At 37.5% G+C, this 19,221-nt stretch overlaps 1 protein-coding gene across 2 annotated transcripts in view; it reads left to right on the top strand.

The window, feature by feature from the left end:
• The first annotated feature begins 2,882 nt into the window (after positions 1–2,882).
• The window catches only part of LOC127427919 (cell division control protein 42 homolog), a 39,849-nt gene continuing 23,510 nt past the window's right edge, over positions 2,883–19,221 (top strand). For both annotated transcript variants that reach the window (XM_051675862.1, XM_051675864.1), the window contains exon 1: positions 2,883–2,962. The gene's annotated coding sequence lies outside the window, so the exon portion shown is untranslated. The remainder of the gene's footprint in view (positions 2,963–19,221) is intronic.

Below are 19,221 nucleotides of genomic sequence, written 5' to 3' on the forward strand. Positions count from 1 at the left end.
GGCAAAACACAAATATTAAAAATACATTCTCTGAAAAACCTAAATATCTTATGCAGTGTTATTTTTACAGGAAAACAATACAAAAATTATTATCAAGAATATGTTTTTTGCCCTAATATCAAAGGTCTTACTAGAAAAAAAAATGTATGATCCAAAGTGAATTTTCTTGATAAAAAAATATGATCGTGCCTGGTAACGTGCATGTAAAATGGCTAGAAATAGCATTTTAGCTTAGCGTAAAGCTGACAATTTACACAAGGTTTATTTCTATTTCTTCTGCTCCAAACTTACTTCAAATGTACTTCTCTGTCTGCTCGTATGAATGTAACACATCATAAGAAAGTGTTTCACCGCTGTTCAAATGCACTTTGGATCACATCATTTGTGTATAAATGTTTTCCAACTGAAAGGACTAAATATTAAATGAAACAAATGACAATAAAATGCAAAGTAATCGCTTCAGTAATCAAAATACTTTTTGAATATAACTGTATTCTAATTACCAATGATTTAAACTGTAACTGTAGTGGAATACAGTTACTTATATTTTGTATTTTAAATACGTAATTCCGTTACATGTATTCAGTTACTCCCCAACCCTGTATATATATATACAGGTGCATCTCAATAAATTAGAATGTCATGGAAAAGTTCATTTATTTCAGTAATTCAACTCAAATTGTGAAACTCGTGTATTAAATAAATTCAATGCACACAGACTGAAGTAGTTTAAGTCTTTGGTTCTTTTAATTGTGATGATTTTGGCTCACATTTAACAAAAACCCACCAATTCACTATCTCAACAAATTAGAATATGGTGACATGCCAATCAGCTAATCAACTCAAAACACCTGCAAAGGTTTCCTGAGCCTTCAAAATGGTCTCTCAGTTTGGTTCACTAGGCTACACAATCATGGGGAAGACTGCTGATCTGACAGTTGTCCAGAAGACAATCATTGACACCCTTCACAAGGAGGGTAAGCCACAAACATTCATTGCCAAAGAAGCTGGCTGTTCACAGAGTGCTGTATCCAAGCATGTTAACAGAAAGTTGAGTGGAAGGAAAAAGTGTGGAAGAAAAAGATGCACAACCAACCGAGAGAACCGCAGCCTTATGAGGATTGTCAAGCAAAATCGATTCAAGAATTTGGGTGAACTTCACAAGGAATGGACTGAGGCTGGGGTCAAGGCATCAAGAGCCACCACACACAGACATGTCAAGGAATTTGGCTACCGTTGTCGTATTCCTCTTGTTAAGCCACTCCTGAACCACAGACAACGTCAAAGGCGTCTTTCCTGGGCTAAGGAGAAGAACTGGACTGTTGCCCAGTGGTCCAAAGTCCTCTTTTCAGATGAGAGCAAGTTTTGTATTTCATTTGGAAACCAAGGTCCTAGAGTCTGGAGGAAGGGTGGAGAAGCTCATAGCCCAAGTTGCTTGAAGTCCAGTGTTAAGTTTCCACAGTCTGTGATGATTTGGGGTGCAATGTCATCTGCTGGTGTTGGTCCATTGTGTTTTTTAAAAACCAAAGTCACTGCACCCGTTTACCAAGGCATTTTGGAGCACTTCAGGCTTCCTTCTGCTGACCAGCTTTTTAAAGATGCTGATTTCATTTTCCAGCAGGATTTGGCACCTGCCCACACTGCCAAAAGCACCAAAAGTTGGTTAAATGACCATGGTGTTGGTGTGCTTGACTGGCAAGCAAACTCACCAGACCTGAACCCCCATAGAGAATCTATGGGGTATAGTCAAGAGGAAAATGAGAAACAAGAGACCAAAAAATGCAGATGAGCTGAAGGCCACTGTCAAAGAAACCTGGGCTTCCATACCATATCAGCAGTGCCACAAACTGATCACCTCCATGCCACGCTGAATTGAGGCAGTAATTAAAGCAAAAGGAGCCCCTACCAAGTATTGAGTACATATACAGTAAATGAACATACTTTCCAGAAGGCCAACAATTCACTAAAAATGTTTTTTTTTTTTTTTTTTTTTATTGGTCTTATGATGTATTCTAATTTTTTGAGAGTGAATTGGTGGGTTTTTGTTAAATGTGAGCCAAAATCATCACAATTAAAAGAACCAAAGACTTAAACTACTTCAGTCTGTTTGCATTGAATTTATTTAATACACGAGTTTCACAATTTGAGTTGAATTACTGAAATAAATGAACTTTTCCACGACATTCTAATTTATTGAGATGCACCTGTGTGTGTGTGTGTGTGTGTGTGTGTGTATACACAGTACTGTGCAAAAGTTTTAGGCATTTGAGAAAAATGTTGCATAGTGAGGATGTCTTCAAAAATAATGACATAAATAGTTTTCATATATCACTTAATGTCATACAAAGTCCAGTAAACATAAACAAGTGAAATCAATATTCGGTGTGAACACCTTTGCCTTTAAAACTGCACCAATTCTCCTAGGTACACCTGGACACAGTTTTTCTTGGTTGTTGGCAGATAGGATGTTCCAGGCTTCTTGGAGAATTCACCACATATCTATTTAGGCTGTTTCAATTACTTCTGTCACTATATGTAATCCCAGACTGACTCGATGTTCAGTGGGGGGCTTTGTGGGGGCCATGACATCTGTTGCAGGGCTCCCTGTTCTTCTATTCCAGTATTTTCTATTTGCAAAAGTAATGATTGGGAGTCTAACATTTATATTTCCTATTGACACACTAAAGCTGAAGATATAAATAACCATCTTAAGACAAATGCTTTTGTGAAATATCTTATGTGCCAAAGACTTTTGCACATTACTGTGTGTGTGTATATATATATATATATATATATATATATATATATACAATTTATACATATACAATTTAATATAATTTTAAATATATTTATTTTTTAGTGTAGAGTGACGCAGCTCACTGCTCGCCCCTGCTTATTAGTGCTGGAAACCCCGAGCGCGCGGACCTGCCAACGCCCGGCGCAGAGACGCAGTAAGGATACGGTGAGTGCCAATGACGCTCAAAATATTAACCATATTTGTCTTCTTATAACCAATATCGTTGCTTGAACTAGTGGTATATCGAGTTATGAATGTGTATGGTATGAACTGAGACATTTTGGATCGGTATTCTATGAATAAAACATGTTCAAATGCACCATAGGGCAGTTAGCACAGGCGGCTAGCTCAGGCTGAGGAGAACCGGTCAGATTTTACCTCAGACACTTCTACAGCAATAATCATATTATGTATAAACCATGTAATATCTATGTATCAATTGGTCTAAAGGATATATGCTTTAAATACAAAGCCTTTTCTGTCTTTGAATTTCTCATGCGTTGCTGGCAGTCGACAGGGAACGACAGATAACGGTTATAACTTGTTTGTTATTCCATATTGTCATTATATCGTTATTTATGCTAATTCTAGTGTTATTTGTCTGGTTGTTGTAAGCTGAATGTGCACGAATGTGCAGAGATATTTGGTCAGTTGAACTGGTGTGGTTTGATGGCCTGCAGTTATACAGCATCACTTTGAGTGGAGATATGTTGAATTGATTTATTTTTATTTGACATTGAATCGGTGTTTGTGTGTAGTTAACTTAGATGAAATTATAGAATTGCATTGTTGATCTCAGCAACGTTTCGTAAACTTAGCCACTCAGACCCGTACCCTCCCCCAATATTATAAAGTGTGTCAGTTCATATATATGAACACATGTAAACATTGTGGGGGTGTGTGTGTGTGTGTGTATATATATATATATATATATATATATATATATAAGTTTGGAATAATATACAGATTTCGCTCTTATGGAAATACATTTGTACTTTTATTCACTAAATTGGAATTCAACTGATCACAATGTATAGTCCGGACATTAATAACGTGAAAAATTTAATTATTACAATTTGAAAAAAATTAAACTACTTCAGAAAGTTCTCATTAAAAAAATCCTCCACGTGCAGCAATGACGGCTTTGCAGATCCTTGGCATTCTAGCTGTCAGTTTGTCCAGATACTCGGGTGACATTTCACCCCACACTTCCTGTAGCACTTGCCATAGATGTGGCTGTCTTGTCCGGCACTTCTCACGCACCTTACAGTCTAGCTGATCCCACAAAAGCTCAATGGGGTTAAGATCCGTAACACTCTTTTCCAATTATCTGTTGTCCAATGTCTGTGTTTCTTTGCCCACTCTAACCTTTTCTTTTTGATTTTCTGTTTCAAAAGTGGCTTTTTCTTTGCAATTCTTCCCATAAGGCCTGCACCCCTGAGTCGTCTTCTTTACTGTTGTACATGAAACTGGTGTTGAGCGGGTAGAATTCAATGAAGCTGTCAGCTGAGGACATGTGAGGTGTCTATTTCTCAAACTAGAGACTCTGATGTACTTATCCTCTTGTTTAGTTGTACATCTGGCCTTCCACATCTCTTTCTGTCCTTGTTAGAGCCAGTTGTCCTTTGTCTTTGAAGATTTCATACAAAGGTGTACACTACAGTTTTCAGTGTTTTGGCAATTTCAAGCATTGTATAGCCTTCATTCCTCAAAACAATGATTGACTGACGAGTTTCTAGAGAAAGCTGTTTCTTTTTTGCCATTTTAGACCTAATATTGACCTTAAGACATGCCAGTCTATTGCATACTGTGGCAACTCAAAAACAAACAAAAAGACAATGTTAAACTTCATTTAATGAACCAAATAGCTTTCAGCAGTGTTTGATATAATGGCAAGTGATTTTCTAGTACCAAATTAGCAATTTAGCGTGATTACTCAAGGATAAAGTGTGGGAGTGATGGCTGCTAGAAATGGGGCCTGTCTAGATTTGATCAAAAATGACTTTTTTCAAATAGTGATGGTGCTGTTTTTTACATCAGTAATGTCCTGACTATACTTTGTGATCAGTTGAATGCCACTTTGGGGAATTAAAGCACCAGTTTCCTTCCAAAACCACAAAATCTGTACATTATTCCAAATTTTTGGCCGCCAGTGTATATATATTGGGGATATCTCTCACTCTTTCTTACACACATAAGCATTCTGTAGCCATGCCATTTTTAGCTATTTGACTGTTATTAATTGACTATTCTGCAGGTTGTTGGTCATGGAAATTTGAAAGAAAAGCAGTGGTCAGCAGTAATGATGGATATTTGTGTCCATGCAACTGTTTTTGTATTGATTTCTCTCCCTGGGCCTCTAAGGATGTGAGGTTACCAAAACATTGATCTGTGCCACTCAAATGAACTCATTAAAATGGGTAGAGTTGGCAGCAGAACTTAAGAATGGCTAGTTTTTCTTGCATCATTATGTGTATTGCAGCAAGTTGCCACTGTCTATTTTCTGGTCATTGAGGAAATGCTTTTTCCTGCCACAAATGAATGTTTTAACTATCACAGGAAGAAGGCAGGACTTGAACGAAAATCTCTAGAATGGACCAATCCAGCACTGAACCAATATTCCCTTATAACATCAGCACTATTAGGTAATAGTTGTGTATAGATGCATGTGCAAATTGTGCTGTGAGTTTAGTTCACTTTATTTCCACAGAGCAGTTCGCAGTTAACATGCATTGTGAATGCAACTCTGCAGGTTCAGTATTATATATCTTTGTATTAAAGAAACAAAGACAAAAGTGATTAAATCATAAAATAAAAAATGACACGTTCACCTTGAACCTAAAATTGAGTTCTGTTTTCTTTAGGCAGCGTTAAATGTATTCTCAAAATGCAATATAACACAAATTCTATAAGGACGCACATTTAGCAGCAATATTTTGGAAACACAAGGGAATTTATTAGGCTTTATTATTATGTTTATAATTGTCTTTAGTTCTTAATCTGTAGGCTATTAGTAATTTTCCACCTGTTGTCGTTAATGGATACTTGCGTGATGGCAAATGGGGCCGTTGGGGACGATAAATGTTTGGATTTGGGGAGGTGGTTATATACGATTTTTTGATCACTTTATTTTAATTTAGTTTAAAGTGCTGTTTGAATTTAGAAATGTCTTATGCTTTTCTTGTTTCTATAAATGAATAAAATGTATAAAGCAAAATCAATAAAGCAAAAATATTCACCGACCCTTAGCAAGAGGGGTTGACAATATAATAGGATATCGCAATATGTTTTAAGGCGATTATCGATAAAAATATTTTTGACATATTGCACAGCCCTAAAAAGTATATCAGTGAAATTGACCCAAACTGTGTAGGCTTAGTCCTGTTTGATACAACATAAGAGTTATGCATTTTTATTTTCATCTAGGGAGAGGCTTTCAAAGGATGTGTAATTTTTGTTAACACACTATTAATAATCTAAGAGGTGTCTTATCTAGATTTAATTTGTGAAAATTCTGGTAAGAATTTTTTTGTTTTTGACAGGCTGCACCAGTTGATGAAACGGTCACTTACCCTATCGGGCCACATTATTCACAAAACACGAGCGTAAAGCATTCATAAATCCATTCTTGTGTAAATTGTAGATGTGGGGAATCATCAATATGTCAGAGTACTGCTATATTTCATCTCACGTTATTGTATTGATATTCATGTGCCAAAAATTGATATTATTTACATTTTTCCACATTTGTTTTATGATCATGGGAAAAAAGCTTTCTATTAAAGGTGCAGTATGTAAGATTCAGAAACCCTTGTCATTAATGACACCTGTGGCCGTTAAGTGAACTGCAGCCAGCTACCTGTTGCTCGCGCTCGTGCACGCACTCCATAGGTATGCGAGCAAGCAAGCATCGGCCAAAATGTAACGTACAAAGAGACAACGTGATTCATGGCATCATGCTGACAGATGAGGTAGCATAATTAAAATTACACAGGTATGATTGTTTTACTACAAACTTTGAGACTAAACTAAAACTACTTATCAGCTAACATAGCATACTCATACACACAGCTACATACTACCAAACTATACCAGACAGTTTACTGTTGAACTGCAGTTATGTTGCACTATTGTATGTTTTGTATGTCATATGTTGTACTACAATCAAGAAACCAGTGTATTTGCTTAAATTTATCCTGTATACCTGACTTTTAGTATAAAGAGAAGATCGTTGAAATTATTTGAAAGTTACGAAGCAAGGTAGCTTGCAGTTCGTCAGTGTTAGCAGGCAAGATCAAGTTAGCTAAAATTACACTGATCAATCCTTATGGCACTATATTTCACATGCTTTGCAGTTATGTAAGCTTACCTGTCCAATAAGAAGAATGTCAATTCAGGGTTGGTTTTGATCCCAAAACCGAGCGAAGGTCCCTCCCGTAATCAAATGCTCTGCTGATGTTCACTCAGTTTTCGCTTGACCACGACCACGATCACGTTCCCAATTAGCCATATGGGATTCGGTAGATAAATAATATACATATATTTTTTTGGCTTACTCTGAGTTTGTGTAGGAGTCTGTGTTGTGCTGGGAGCCGGACGTTTGCTGGATTCCACCTCTAAGATAAAGTTACCTAGTATTGCAGTTTGTTGTCGCAGTTGAATAGCGGAAGAGAAGCACTGAATCAAGGCAACTTAAAAAGTGAGCCCTTCCCGGACTTCCCAGGAGCGCGCATAAACGTCACATCCTTTGGATTTTCCCGGCAAAAGCGACCCGCTCCCTTCACATGAAAATCGGTCTACAGGCTTTAATAGGCAACTTAGGAAGTCCGGGAAGGTCTCATTTTTTTAAGTTGCTTTACAAGCCGTTCACACTTTGGCAAAAAAAAGGCGAATATTACATGAAAATTGTTACATATTGCACCTTTAACCAAATTGATCTAGTACTTAAAGGAATATTTCGGGTTCAATACAAGTTAAGCTCATTTGACAGCATTTGTGGCATAATGTTGATTACCACAAAAATTAATGTCGATTCATCCGTCCTTTTCTTGAAAATAAAAAAAAAGCAAAAATCTGGGTTACAGTGAGGCTCTTACAATGGAAGTGAATGGGACCAATCTGTAAACATTAAAGGGGTCATGACATAAAACACGGAAGTTGTGAGATGTGAAGACCAGCGTCTCTGCTTTGGCCTGTTGAAGCACCCAGCATCACCATGATTTGTATTACGTTTACGTTTTCAAAACATTTCAGCACAGATTGTATCTTTTTTTGGCTGATATCAGCGTGGATTTCTTGTCTTCCACTTAATACTAGGGATGTGCGCTACGACTAATTTGACTGTCGTTTAAACGGAAGTTTTGTAACCGACTAGTCTAAAGAGAAACCAACCTTCAGAAAACAGTTAAAAAAAAAAAAAAAAGTGTTTATGCGACCCATTTAAAATACTTAATCTATTCCAAATCCGATGCTAAATTCCACTGAAAAGGGGCATTTATCTGCAACGTGTTCGCCTTGAATTATGATCATTGTACGTTAAATATAGAACATGACACACATTCACTGAATCAACATTAGCGAATATTTAACTGACATATTTATTGAAAACAACTGAATGAATAGTGCAGGATCAATGGAACAACCCTAAAAGCCTGCTCTAAACGGAAATCACCAAGTAAAAGTTACTTAACATATTAAAACAGTCAGGACATTGTTGAAAATAATTAACAGGTAGACGAAGCCAAATCTATGAGAGAGGAAAAAAATGTGCTGAAAAGTTGCGCGTATTTCACGACGTGCAGTCGTGCATTAACCATTGATCTAATATAACAGCTGTTCGGTAAAGAACGTTAACCAATAACAGTTAATAAAAAAATAAATAAAAAAAGTAGCTATAGGATAGAAAAAATAGGCCTGTGATGTAGCCTACAATAAACCTAATGTATTCTAAACATGACGTGCTCAAAGAATAAAAGAGTTTAACCCATTAAGCAGTCGGCACCTCGTTGAAAATAGCCTTCTTAATCAGCAGATTAAAAAAATTGCATACCTAGTCTAAAACAGTTATTTTCTAGGCTACTAACTCAAAAGCATAATTTTTTTGATGAGTAAAATTAACACGTCGACATGGTCTGGTGAAAGATGGGACTTGACTCACCTAAGGTGGCTGTCCTGCGCTTGGAAAAAGCCTGCTCAGCGGAAAATGCACAGATGCACAGATGTAAAGAAGACTCAGATGTGAAAACATCCTTAGGACTTTCAAAGGTTTGGAAAGCCGATTCCCGTACCACTGAAGTGATTTCATAACTACTTTGCTGAGTTTGCTTGTGTAGCGAGAGGACATTTTCCTGCGCGCGCCGCGAGAGAGAGAGGGAAGACGCACACGCAGACTGAGGTGAAATTAAACTCTGTATCTGCTCCAGATATCCTCTTTAAAATGATATTTGTATTATTAATTATATTTAAAATATGTAACATTAATATGACAGTAATTTAAGTGCAGCCTCTGTAAAAATATAAAGCCAAACTTAAATTGCTAAAAATTATTATCAGTTTAATGGGGGGAAATATGAACTACTAGTAATTCCAGTGTCGACTAGCAGCATCCAAACCGTTTAGTCGACTAGTCTCGCACATCCCTAATCGTAACCTAGATAGATATCTATATAATATTGTATTACCAATTACCATGTGATTCCCACCCCTAGTAAATTTTTCCATTGAATTGAATATTTTTACTAGGGATTTTTTTCTGCTTGTGCTTTTTTGGCTTGCAAAATTTGCCTAAAATTTGAATTTAAGTGTTCAGTTGTGCAGATTTAAATGTTTCAACAAGGAAACATTGTTTAATTGGCTAACAAAGAGGAGTTTTTGTAAAAAACGCTAGAAATTTTGTTTAGGAGCACTCGTGTTCCCAAGTTAAAATTTTAGGAGCATTGTCAAAAATTTAGGAGCACATTCACAAAAAATAATAAAGAAAATGTGACATTACTGTCACAACACATGCAGGTGCTGAAAAAATAAATAAATTAAGAATTGCTACAGAACTACAGAAGACAATATTTAGGCCTACTTGATAAATGACAAAGCACATTAGACACCTTCACTGGTAATGAAATTTTCAAGTTTATACTATTTACACCATACTCGCCATGACGAAATAGCAGAAGTGGTTGATCACCTTATAAACAATTGCAAAGATGTATTGGAAACGCTTTATAATTTTTTTTATTTGTTATTAGCAAGCATTATGTATTGGTAAACGGGTCATTTCATGAGCATTTAAATATGAATATACAGGGAAATACATATGAATGACAATCATTTTTTTTTTTTTATGTATTTTAACTTATGATGTTAAGGATTGTATCAAATGCAATAATGCTTGTTAATATTCTTTATGAAATAAGCATTCTTTGAGGTGAACAAATGAACTCGCATTTTATTAGAGATGTCTTTATGCTGTGATTTAGCTAATGGTGAATTCCAGCGTTACGTGACATTTGCAGTGAAAATGTAAATATTTTACATCACATATAAAGTACTCATGACTAGTATGTCAAACCATTTGAATGAATGTTGCCAAAAATGAACATTCTGCAGGGGAGAGTTTTTTATACAACCTGCAGCAGTGCCCAATGCATCAAATCATTACTAAGATGAATGATCTATGAATCAAACTCAGTCAGACTGCCAACATTTTCTTTTCCACGCATCATTTTATTATATCCTTGTATGGAGGGCTGGGTAGTTTTTCTGATTTTTATTTTTATTTTTTTTCAGATTAATTTAAATGTGTGTTTTGACATGATTTTATTTATTTTTTTCTTTTAAATCGAGATTTTGCATAAAAACATTGCAAACGCTGTAGGTTAGATACGTTGTTAATTCACCAAAGGCTGAATAAGGAAGAGAAAAAGAATTCACAGCACTTGTCTTAATGCCGCTCCCGATCTGATCAGCTGTATGCGTGTGGTGCGCTCAAAATGAACTTGACAGGTTAACAACACGGAGACTGTTATAAAAGACAGCTGTAATATTCCCAGTATGATTGTACACAGTGTGATTGTAGCTCAACTTTGTCCATCATGTATATACCGGCTTAAGACCATAACTGGCCTCGTCGTTCACATGTTGATGAACGTTTTTGTTTTCTTTGTATCTAAAAAAAACGTGTTGGTTATGTGACAGTTACGGATGCTTCATTTCTAAGCATATGGATCGTAGGGATGGGCATTTTGGTCATTGTCGCACCCAGGTTTGTGATGTTTTAATAACAAGCTCTCCTTCATTTTCTTAACTTTTCTTTTGAACACATCAGCAAAAATGTATCAAATGAAGAAGACGTACAGATGTGCGGAGTAGTGAAGCGCACCTCGGCATGTTAAAGAGATGATTCAGGTGTCTGGATCACAGTGATGCTGTCCCGGCAGTGTGTCAGTCAGATCACGGTGGACTTCTGCCTCCTCCACAGTACAGCGCTCCGAACCGGCCCGCAAAATCAGAATTGCAAATAATCAGCCATGAGTTTGTGGGCACGTTTGCGCTGTTGCCTGATCTGCATAATTCCTTTAGTAAATCTGGCATTAAACCAGCGCGCGTAAATAACCGGTGAATTCATCCCCCGCTCAAGCCTGGTTACAGTTTCACATGAAGCATGCCCACTGATAGATACGGTCACACTGCGCACATGGATATTTACATATCGCGGTATACACGATATAGCAAAATCTCTGTCGATTGACACTTTATATCGTCGCCATGACATATATCGTCATATCGTCCATAGGGCTGGGATGATTCATCGACGTAATTGATTACAGAAATACGGCGATTTGCATAACATGCGTCGGCGCGTCGCAATGGAGTAATTAAAATGGCAGCACCTGGTTTAAGCATGGATTCCCCCGAAGAACAAGCTGCAGCTAAAAAAACTCACCCACAGTCATCTAAAGCGTGGGAGTATTTTAGCCAGAGACCCAACAATGTGGTGCTGTGTAAGCTATGCAAATTGGAAATGGCTTACCACAGCAGTACAACTGCCATGAACGAACACTTGAAGCGAAATCATCCCGGAGCACTTTGTCAAGATGGCAGCAAGGCAGCACCGTAAGTCCTGTTTACTTTTGTCCCCACCCAAGCATTACATATTAGTATTACAACACGTGTTTCTGTTAGTAGAAGTCACTTAAAATTGATTTTCTAAATGTTTCCCCATCGCCCCCATGTTGAAAGTAATTTCTGCACCGCTGCTAACGTAGGGTGACCATACGTCCTCTTTCCCAGACATGTCCTCTTTTTCAGACCTTAAAAAAGGCATCCGGCAGGGATTTCTAAATTTGCAAATATGTCCGGGATTCGGCTTTAGTTGCATTGTGATGTGCATCTGGTCTAATACTTCACTGTGTGTGTGTGCGCATATTTGCATTGCTTTAACCCCTCTTTGTAAGTCCCGCCTTCTCGCACACCAATTGGTCAATTATAAGAGGCTTGCAGCAACTATTGGCCAAATTCCTGCCTGTCAATCTCTCTGCGAATGCACAAAGCGTTGTTGTGTTCGGCATCAAACAGTTGCTTGACAGTAGCAGCAAATGACAGCTGAGTGGAAACAGTGCCCTAACAAAAGTGCAAATTTACAGAAGATATGCACAAAAAATTCCCATGCTTTCGACCAGGTCGAGATCCGTGGGAAGCAGAATGTATGACATGTAAAGCTGGCACTTATGTGTCAGTTGCTAATAAAGGTGCAAGTGATTTAGAAACACACATTAGCTCTGCGAAGCATAAAGGGTCAGCAAAAGGTGAAAGTTCATCAGGTAAATTAACGGACTACTTTTTGCGACCAGGTAAAATTATCACATTGCTTCATTTTCCATGGCCATTCAAAATAATAGTAATAGTTAATGAAGGTACACTCATGGCATCAAATATTTTATTTTAATACATGGACATTCAAAAGTATGTTATAAATAATTTCCATATATTTCTGTTAAAAAAGGTGTCCTCTTTTTGGAAAACCAAAATCCTCTTTCCTCCTGAAAGTGACTTGAATTTTACGTTTATTTCATTTATTTTGTTGTTGGATTGCTAAATGTAGATTGCACTTTCCTTTTACTTGAATTGAGTTTATTTTAGATTTTTTTTTTATTTTTTATGTTGGACTGTAAAATGGAGATTACCAGTTAAAACAGGGCTATTTTGGTTGCAGAATAATGCCCTGCAGTGCACACTTTGTTTCTTGTACATTTGTGTTTAAGAGAAGATGATTTAATAAAATATTGAAATATTAATGAGAATTAATGAAGTTTTTTATATTTATTTTGGGTTAATTAATTGTTATATTAATCAAGTAATAATTATAAAAAATCTTTAGAATAATCTGAAAATTAGTCGTTAGATTAATCGACTAATCAGAAAAAGAATTGTTAGATTAATCGATAAAAATAATCATTAGGTGCAGCCCTAATCACCCAGCCCTACCTCAAACACAACATTCCATAGGTCTGTGAATTCCTCTGCAAAAATAAAGTTGTTTTGAACTGACTAGTGTCACCCCGGCTTTAATGTACTTTTATGAGAAGGATCGTGTGTCGCAGCGTCGCGTCTGGTTAGGACACGGTGTGCAAGTGGGAATTAATATTCTTTCACGGTTTCTTTTCATCGGGCTGTGGTATTTGCAGTAAGATGATAGTAACCAAAGGTAAAAGTAAACCAATAATAACATGGACAGTAACCATGAAACAAATTATGCCATTTTTCATAAGAAAAACATCACAAAATACAATTAAATTGTATTCCTCATTACCCCGATATATATTGATTTATGTTCATGGTAAATGTTTTTTAATATCTGTGATGTGTGGATTGAAAGGCTTAGCTACAATTTCTGTCTGTTCATGGTACAGATTTCTCTATTCCTTTTCAATGTTGGGGTCATTTAATACGATTTTATACTAGTTTAATCATCGACGCATTATGGGTTTTCATAGAGGTTTTAAACAAATAATCGATGCCGAATCCGCGACCCAGCCCGCGATTCTCACAGTGCTGTTTATGATGATCTGCGCGGCTGAGCGCTCGAGACCGATCCACATGTAAATGCACAACTCTGCACTGATCTGTCCATTCAGGGCTCCAGACTGTGACTAAAATGGTTGCAAATACGACCAAAAATAATTGATTATGACAATAATTTAAAACCTAGTCGACATTGGCGACAGTCGGGTTGTGTGCGTTCATATGTGGTTTTGTCAGATATCATCTTGTGAGTTATTGAATACATCTTCAGAGCGCCAGTGTGTCTCGCGCCGCTATTCACCTGTTTCTGGTGAGCTCGCTGCACCGCACGCAACACAAACCCAGCGCGAGAGTCGTGACCAAATGACTCTTTTGAACCGGGTCTTTTTCATGAATCACCCAAAAAGAACTGAGGGTTTGAACTCAGGAGCTCAGGTTAGCAGTTTGAATCAGATTCACTTTCTCAGAGAATCAGCCGTCAGTGAGCTCACAACTGGGAGTGCAGACATTTCAAAATAAGAGTCTCGTGTATTTCGGGCTTCTTTTTAAATAAAAGGCCCGTGTTGTGTACCAGTTTTTTTTTATTCTTCTGTTAATTATTGATTGGGATTGGAGCATCACAATAAACTGCATCTGGGATTTCATTCATTTTGCACTCTTGTCTCTGTGTCTAGTCCGTCCGGTAACGGTAAAGAAAGACTAAGGCAATACTGTAAAACAATTAAAATGTATATATAATATATATATGCTTTTGACACGGACTTGTACACAACTATTACACAAGGTGCAAACATTCATTGATGCTCAAGAAGACAACACACTACTATATGCATACTATACTTTATGTAATTATCTGTAATGTAGATTCTGAAGAGCAGTATGAAATAATAAAAAAAAACATATTTGTATAAATTCTGAAAGGGGTGTGAACATTTGAGACAAAAGGGAATGCAAACTTATCTTCTCAACTATATATACTGTTTATTAAACCTCAGTTTAATGGGTTATCAGCTGTCTTCCTTCTGCTTTCTACCTTGTTTTTGAACAGCTAAATCTAAATCGAGCAATTCTGTGATTTGGCTCCTGAATATTTCAGTTAAGTAATCTTTTTTGTCTGGAGCCCTGCCATTGAGCCTTGAGCCGCGCTGACTGAGAGCTGTTTCCTTTCGCGTGTGGAACATATGCCGTTTGATATTTCTCATGCGCAACAAAAAATGACAGCGCACAATCAGAGAGTCGACCAACTTTGTAGCCGCACCAGTGCGACCTCTTGCACCAGTGCACTGTTAGGAAAAATGGTAGCAAAATGCGACCATTTAGTCGCAGTCTGGAGCCCTGCAGGTTGCCTTGCATTCTAATAAAGAACATGCAGTTTTAATCATGTTGGAGTACATTTGAAAAAAAAAATCAAATCGTGATTTGTCCATAAGTTTGATCAAAATTGAGATTATATTTTTTTGCCAAATCGCCCAGCCCTACGGTATTATCACATATTGTATTGAATTACAAAACAGGTTGAAAGATAAATTAACTTTTTTTGTTGTACTTAATTGCAAGATTTAGTTACTTGTTTTGTACTTTTTAAATTAAAAGATCACAAAGAAAGTAACTTTGCAAAGATAAAGCCATATAAGATTAAAGAGACATGGTGGCTTTCAAAATTCAGAGTCCAATGCTTCTATTTTGCATTTATCTAGTTTATTACGGTTTGTTTTCATTGCAAATTAACAAGTAACAACAATGGGAACATTTTGAGGGAAAGCTTAATTGAAAAAGAAACATGAATTTTAGAGTTTCCTAGTAATTTGGTATGTCTTCCTATTACTGCAACGGTTAGATTGTTGAGAATGTTGATTTATTGATGGAAATGCTACAGTGCATTCAGAAAAATCTAAACCATTTGGATTATAGGTTATCTAGAAATTGTCATGTTATTTAGAAGTGCTCACGATAACAATATTGAGCATGTTAATTATCATGGTGTACCTTATTGAAAAAGGACAAATGTCTACTGTGTAGATGGAAACACTCAGCCTGTGTCTCACAAGGGTCAACGTTCTACAGAGAGCAGCTATCCAGTTAACGTTATCGTGATATAAAATTAGTGATATGATTTTGGTCATATCGCCCAGCCCTAGTAGAACCCATACAGTAACCATGGTTTTACTATAGTAACCATGACTGTAGTAACTGGTCAAGTTTGTGGTTACTGTGGTTTTACTACAAATATAATGCTTAAACTGTGGTTACTGTAGTAAAACCATGGGTTTTTGTAAGTGTTTGTTCCAAGTAATAGAGTATCCATACTTTGGATTTGCTACTAGTATTTTTTCTGATCATTGCAAATACCAAACTGTACTGAAACCCATGACCCTAAAACTGTGATACAAACTAAACCGTAAAAAAATTTGAACCGTTTCACCCCTAGTGTTTAGGCATTTATGAAAATGACCATCTGACTGTAGTATAACAAACCGTTCCCAGCCCGGCCCGGGTTTTTCAGCACTGCTACCTAACTGTACTCAAGCGTGCTGGTGGAGTGCCCTTAGTATTGTGACTCACGATTGGTCCGTTTTTCAGTCAGTCCATTCTTATCCTAATTTTCGCAGCACTACGTTGGGAAAAAGAAACCGTCAACAAGCTGGCACAGAAAGGCATGGCGCAGTTCTGCAAGGAGATCTGTTCGGCCAGATGGTGTCTTATGATTTCCAGCAGAAGTAGGCTATAATAGATGTGAGGGGAAAACTCGCATTAAATTACGATTTACGATTTTTTTTCTTCTGAAAAATACAAAAATGTATCATTTGTTGTGGAACCTTTGAAAATGTACAAGTACAGAAACAAGTACAAATCTGGACCACTGGCCTGACTAGGTCAATGGAATTTCTTTTTTATTCTTGAGCCCTGGTTTTTCTGTAGCTATCATTAGAATGAGGTCAGGCCTCACTTCCGCAGATTGCAGTGTGCGAGGGGAAGGAAACAGCAGGGATGGGCTCCAATCTCCTTGTCCTGACCATATGTGAGTTTGAAGGCTCACAGTCTGCTTACTGCTGTAGAGCTCTGCAGAGGCTTAGGTGCTGCTCAGGCATGATGAAAACAGCAGGAAGTGGTCTCATGCCTTTCTCTCCTACTTCCCCGAAGCACACCAAGGGAAAGGCGGATGGCGTGATGCATTTCTTTGCAACCTCTTAGTGTGCTTCACAGGCTCGGCTTCCAGGCTGTGTGGATAGTGGTTTAGCATACTGTCCCCTCCTGTAAGTGAGCGACAAAACGGATGACGTTATTCCTGTGCCTAGAGCGCAGTGACCCACAAACAGGACAGTTTTACTCGTAACACGAAGCATAGGGCTATTCTGAAATTTTACAACAAACTCACCTAAATCCCACAGGGGGCTACTTTTCTCAATTCCTCTATACGTCAGATGGAACTAGGGTAAAAAAAACAGAAAATGTAGTAACTTCATGCCAATTAAAATATATATATATATATATATATATATATATATATATATATATATATATATATATATATATATAAAATGCAATAAACATTTCACAATGAAAATTAGTCAGATATGTGATTCATACACACATGGTTAATGTAAAATTATTATTGTATCATTAATAACATTTTATATAACATCAAGGCTATTTATCCAGACATTATTTTTTATTTTATTTTTTTCTCCCCAATTTGGAATGCCCAATTCCCAATGCGCTCTAAGACCTCATGGTGGTGTAGTGACTCTCCTCACTCTGGGTGGCGGAGGACGAATCTCAGTTGCCTCCGCGTCTGAGACCGTCAATCCACGCATCTTATCATGTGGCTTGTTGAGTGCCTTACCGCTGAGACCTAGCACGTGTGGAGGCTTCACGCTATTCTCCGCGGCATCCACGCACAACACCCCACGCGCCCCACCAAGGCGAGAACCACATTATAGCGACCACGAGGAGGGTACCCCAACGTGACTTTACCCACCTTAGCAACCGGGCCAACTGGTTGCTTAGGAAGCCTGACTGGAGTCACTCAGTACGCCCTAGCAGACATTATTTTTGTTATTATTATTAACTACAGCATATGGTTACATTTATATTTTGAGGTCTCTCAGACCTGATTAATTTAATAAATATATAACATCTATCTCTTCTGCACTTTTGGCTTCTAGCTGGTGAGGAGGCTTTTCAAACAGAAAGTAAGCTAAAGCACAGGGAGCGACAGTGTTTATCACTAGGACAGTATATTTTGAATCAATTGTCCGAACTCCGAACGGTCACGTAATTTAGGGCAAGCACGACACCGAACTGATGCGGAGCATGAGAAACGGAATGCCCATCTGTGCGCGTTTATGGTGCGAGCATCCGCCAATGACTGTAACATCTGCACAATGGATGGCATGAAACAAATAATGTTCAGTGAAAATTCCATGAAGATCGTGATGTATTTCAAGCTGTATCAAATATTATTAGTAAAAGAACAGGAACTCTTTGTGGGGGCATTCTTTTTGCCCCCATATTTTGAATTTCAGGGGCATTTTTGCCCAGAGCCCCCATCAATTTCTGACCCTGGATGGAACACTACAGAGATGGAGGTGGAGATGTAACGGGTGGTTAAGTGTCTCTCTTCTCCATGCAGCTGATACACAAAGCATTTTTGCTGTTTTTGCCTTTCTTGTCAAATGTGCTTGTCAATTATGGCTAATGATGGAGAGCCAAGATATGAAACACTCAAGTCACGCTCTTGCAATATTAACAGTTTTGTTAATTATAAACTAGAGCGATTGTTTTATCGCGTCTATCGCTTACAGATACGTGGTATAATGCCATGTGCATGTCGAATTAACAGGTTTAGAAAGGTTTATACATCTTTAACATCTTAAGTTCAGTAACTATGCGACAAAGCGCTCCTCACTTAGCATGCTCACATTAAATTCAGCAGGTGCTCAAACACACTGCTGACAGCTGCACGTGAGAGAGAGAGAGAGAGCGCGCGGATTTACTCGTGCATCTTCTGGAATTACAGTTTGATACAAAAACAAGTTTATTGATTTGATTTGTTCATCTGCATCTATTGGTTAATAATTCGCAGCTGCACTGTAAAGTGAATAAAAGTGTGCAGGACTGCGGGAATGATTAAAATTGTGCGCAGTACCCGCAATCCTGCACCGAATTTCAGGCCCTGAATAAAAATCAAGGTCACTTAAAAAAAAACAAAAACAAAAAAAAAACCAGTTCTGGTACTCAAACACTACCGGAATTTTTGAGGCCGATATGGTAGCCGATATAGTAAATTTTTGAGCTGAAATGAAATTGTGCACCGATTTTGCACCGATATGACTATGCAAAGGTACTCTGAAGGCTGCTTTCTTCAGTATTTTTTAATCAAAGAATATTTGACATTTATTATTATT

Source organism: Myxocyprinus asiaticus, chromosome 37, assembly GCF_019703515.2.
Source record: "Myxocyprinus asiaticus isolate MX2 ecotype Aquarium Trade chromosome 37, UBuf_Myxa_2, whole genome shotgun sequence".
Taxonomy (NCBI): domain Eukaryota; kingdom Metazoa; phylum Chordata; class Actinopteri; order Cypriniformes; family Catostomidae; genus Myxocyprinus; species Myxocyprinus asiaticus.